This window comes from Alligator sinensis, unplaced genomic scaffold (genome assembly GCF_000455745.1).
Source record: "Alligator sinensis unplaced genomic scaffold, ASM45574v1 scaffold876_1, whole genome shotgun sequence".
NCBI lineage: Eukaryota > Metazoa > Chordata > Crocodylia > Alligatoridae > Alligator > Alligator sinensis.
In genome coordinates this window covers 3,580,509-3,584,681 of record NW_005841938.1, presented here as the reverse complement: position 1 = coordinate 3,584,681, position 4,173 = coordinate 3,580,509, and the positions used below count along the sequence as shown (strand labels likewise).

Genomic DNA, 4,173 nt, shown 5'->3' with positions numbered 1-4,173 from the left:
TGCTTCTGTTACAACAGAACCAGCGTGTTCAGATTTTTCGCATATGAGCGTGAATGGGAGATTTTCATACTGACAGCACTTAAGTAACTCTCCTAAGAGTTCTACATGTCCGAGAAAAAAAGATTGTATGAGACACGAGAGAAACAAAATGGAACTATAAAGGCATCCCACACTGGAGAGAACCAAGGTAAGCAGATGAACTGTCCACAGTTGCTTTTATAACTTTCCCAGAAAAAGAATGAAGCTATGTAAGGGCAACTCAAAGCTGCAAGAGAATCAACAGTATCTCATGGACAACCTTGGCAGCTAATAGGTGTCTGCACTGGTATGATCAGACCTAAATCTACAAGCCAAAATTCAGATGATACAACACTAGTGCAACAAGTCATAGGCAACTTTTTTTTGTCTATGGGGTTCAAGTGAAGGAGAGAGAGCTGTATTGCAGCAGTCCTTAAGTGACTCAGGATTTCATATACTCAGAGATGCTTCCATCTGTGTCGGTTTTAAATAATTGATTTCCAAAAATCTTTGCTCCAAATTAAAGCATTAAACAATGAATTAATACATTACATTAACCCAGAGAAGTATAGTATTCTGCACAGAGCCACTTGACAAGGAGTAGAGCAGGTAAGAAGACCACAGAGAATACCAACTCCTTTAATCATGCTTGATAATGATAAAACCATTGCTAGTATTCAGTGCTGTGGAAAATGTGTTGTACAAATAGAGAGCTAATCCTTGTAGAAACATAATAATAGAAAATAGAAATCAATTATTCTGAAGAAGCCAGATGCATGTGCACCATAAGGAAAAAGACCCCCAAGAAGCTGTAATCAGTTTTCCATGCAGAACAATCTTCCTTTCAGGTACAACCACAAAGAGAATATTTTAAATGAATTTTTGCTTTTTGAAAAATACTGGTTAAATCATATGGCTTGATGCCTATAACTTGGATGATTCACTTTAAAGTACAATAATTAATCCAATGTATTTAACTACTTCATGGGGGGTGGGGAGGAGCAAAACCTTTTAATCAATTTACAATAATTTTGAGTGGTGAATTTACTTACAGTGATGCTGAGCGCACTGATTCTGCTTCTGACTTTTGTCTAAGACAGACACCCAAATGGGCTTCACTCATCTAGAACATCCAAAATAAACAAGAAAAAAGGAAAATAATAAATGCACATCATAAAAATGAATTCTCCATACAAAACCACAACCAGGAAAACCTTGACCCTTCAAATTATCCAAGACTTCCTTTTTAGTAGCTTTGCCTGTATTTCCGGTCCCTTGTGACAACTGCAAACTTTCCCATGCAATTAATTATTCCCATATACCATTTCAATATAATTTAAAGGAAGGACATTTTACCATCAAAACGTCACGTTTTTCCAGGCTTCGACACGTACACATTTGCCTTATGTTTAGCCAGGAGGACTTACTGGACACAGAAGCATTAGTTATGGGCCCACTGGCTGCTCTTCCAAGTCCTAAGCTAGCTGCTTTATTCCTGTAGCTGAGATCCTTACTGATTTGAATTGTCTTCTTAAAAACTTACTCTGCGAATGCAGGTGTGCTGGTTGAGGTCTGCGGATCTTCAGCTGGTGCCACCTAACCTACATGATGCCCTTCAGGGCACTGGAGAGAGATGGTGGTCCTTGTGCCAAGGAAACCAAGCAAACGACTCCATCCCGGGGCACAGCAGCGCTCTCTCTTCTAGGCTTTAAAGACCTTTCTCCATGTTACTGCTGGAGTACAAGCCAATTGCTTTTCCTTTAAGCTTGCACAAGTGACCTCTTAGATCTCTTCCCTGGAGGCTAATTTTGAAGTCATTCTGATTGGAGAGGAGGACTGCCCCCTACATACTTTCACAGCCTCTTTCATTGCATCACACCTATCATTAAGCTCACACAATAAAAGCAGCTCCAGATCCATCATTAATAGCTCTCGGTGTTGCTACTCTTGTTACTCCGCTTCCTATTCCCGTTGCTGTGGTTGCAACAATAGGAGACTGTTCAGCTTGAAAGGCATACTGCTTTGTCAATGCACATCAAGCCTGTTTTAATCATAAAATAAGGTAAAGAAATAGTCTCCTTCAGTGGGAAACAACTATGAATAGCACTGTTTGGTGTTCTGTTCATTACAAAGAAAATACTGAGTTAATGGGCAGGTTTTCTAGGGGCTTTTTTTTCTCCTTGGTAGCTTGTGGGTGAACGTATTGTTAATGAAACCAAGGGATTTATAGTACCAACTTGAACTAGTTGTTGTGTAGGCAAATGCCATACAAAAGTTACCTTATAGAACCGTGGCCAATACACATAATTTCTACCATGCAACATCTGTTATTTCAATTTGGATCCACCTTTTTCAGGGACAGATACAACGAGGTCCTATCAGGTGTTGTGCGCCACCTGCGACATGCTGAGACCCCCTTGGGTCAATAGGACTAGTCACTAGAGGGTACTTAATTGCAAAATTGCTCCCGGTGGAATGATATCACCAACAATTATCAGAGAAGGAGGGCCTGGATCAAAACCCTGAGCGCTCCCAAGCTTTGGGGAACCAAACATTATAACTGTTGGTTTAGAAGAACCATGTAGAGGCATATTGCAGGTCTGGATTTACAGAGAACTGCCTCATCATATATTGCTAGGAGGAAGGTCTGGTGATGAGCTCCTGAAATCAATGATGGTAAGGAGAATGGAGCACAAACCTCATGGAAAATACCACCCTCACCACAAGCTACTAATCTGAGTTTGATTTGCCACTGTCCTCCATCTTGGGCTGCTATCTATACCATGAGGATAAAATACTGATTCTGGTCAAAAGGCAATTTATCTGCACTTTGTGCTGATGTAAAGGGTTATGCAAGTACAGGGCAGTGGGGAGCAAAGCAATGAGGCACTTCATTTGTACTTTGCTTTCTTACAGTGCACAGGTACCAATTACAGGTCTCACAGGTATACACACCTCCTCCCTTCCCTGGCATTGTTAAAAACAATAAAACCTAAGATTCAAGCATTTGAATTAGACCTTCCTGCTTGCAGAAGACTACTGAGCACATGCTGGATTTTGACTGAAATCTATTTTGATAAATGCTTTTGTAAGATTAATGTACAGTGCAAAGCAGAAAGCATTTATCAGCGGTGCAATTTTATTAATTAGCAAGGAATGTCTTTGTAATGGTCTTTTTCCATACATGCTGCGAGGGGAGGGGCAGGGAGAGGAAGAAAGCAAAACAGTGGAGAGCTGGAGATCTAAATTATGCAAAAATCGATTATTCTAATAGTCAGCATAAACTGCTAATGAAGAACATGAGTCATTGCACTGTGTGTGAGCATTTGCCAGCAGTTGATCTGGGATTTCATCCTTCACCTCTTAGGAAAAGCAATTTTAACAGCATGTTTCTGATACACTATATAATTTATTAAGTCATTTAATCTCAGTGGGACAAACCCTGAAGATATTGTTCATATTCTTTCTCTTACTGAAGCTATTGGATAAGGAATTCACCCTTTTGTCCAGCATCAGGGTTTAATCAAGCAAGATTTTATTCCCTTGACCTGTGGTAAATTAATTTGCAGAACTATAATCATCATTGGGCTTTTTGAAACCCTAGATTTCAATTTAATTGTATAACTTGGCCTAATGGGCCCAATCAAATAACTATTGAGGTTGATAGGAGGACTTGCAGGCTTCAATCACACTCATAGTTAGCAGTCATGTCTAGTTTAATCACCATACTGTGAAAATATATTAGTGGAAAGTAGCATCAGGGGGCATTCTTGTATTTCTCCTATCCAGACGAAGTAAATCATTTCTCATGATCTTTACAGTTTCTGACCAACATCTGAATGCAGAGGAACAGGAATATGAATTGGCCATGAAAGGGGTGTATAGAAAAGGCTCTTGCCTCAGACTTTCTGTAAGAATAGATTAACCATATGAGCCTCTAGTCTAAGTGTTACCTGATTCATGTCAGATGTAATCCATGCTTGGAGCTCTGCTTGCATGTTTAAGACCAGTTGGAAAACCCACAGAAATCCACTGAAGACTTCCAAGGGCTTTAGATCAGCCCTTGAGGCTATACTTGCATTTTCCAGACTTTCTACTGCTTCATTAGCAGCAGTATGGCTGGTAAGAAAGGTGGCCAAGACAGCTTAGCAGACA

The 4,173-nt window shown here is 40.0% G+C and overlaps 1 long non-coding RNA gene across 2 annotated transcripts in view; it reads right to left on the bottom strand.

Annotated features, from left to right (window-relative positions):
- LOC102378600 overlaps positions 1-1,778 on the bottom strand; it is an 8,802-nt gene extending 7,024 nt beyond the window's left edge. For both annotated transcript variants that reach the window (XR_001357720.1, XR_323369.2), the window contains exons 1-2: positions 1,562-1,778; positions 1,071-1,141 (exon numbers count right to left, since the gene is read on the bottom strand). This is a non-coding gene — a long non-coding RNA (uncharacterized LOC102378600). The remainder of the gene's footprint in view (positions 1-1,070; positions 1,142-1,561) is intronic.
- Between the last annotated feature and the right edge of the window lie 2,395 nt (positions 1,779-4,173).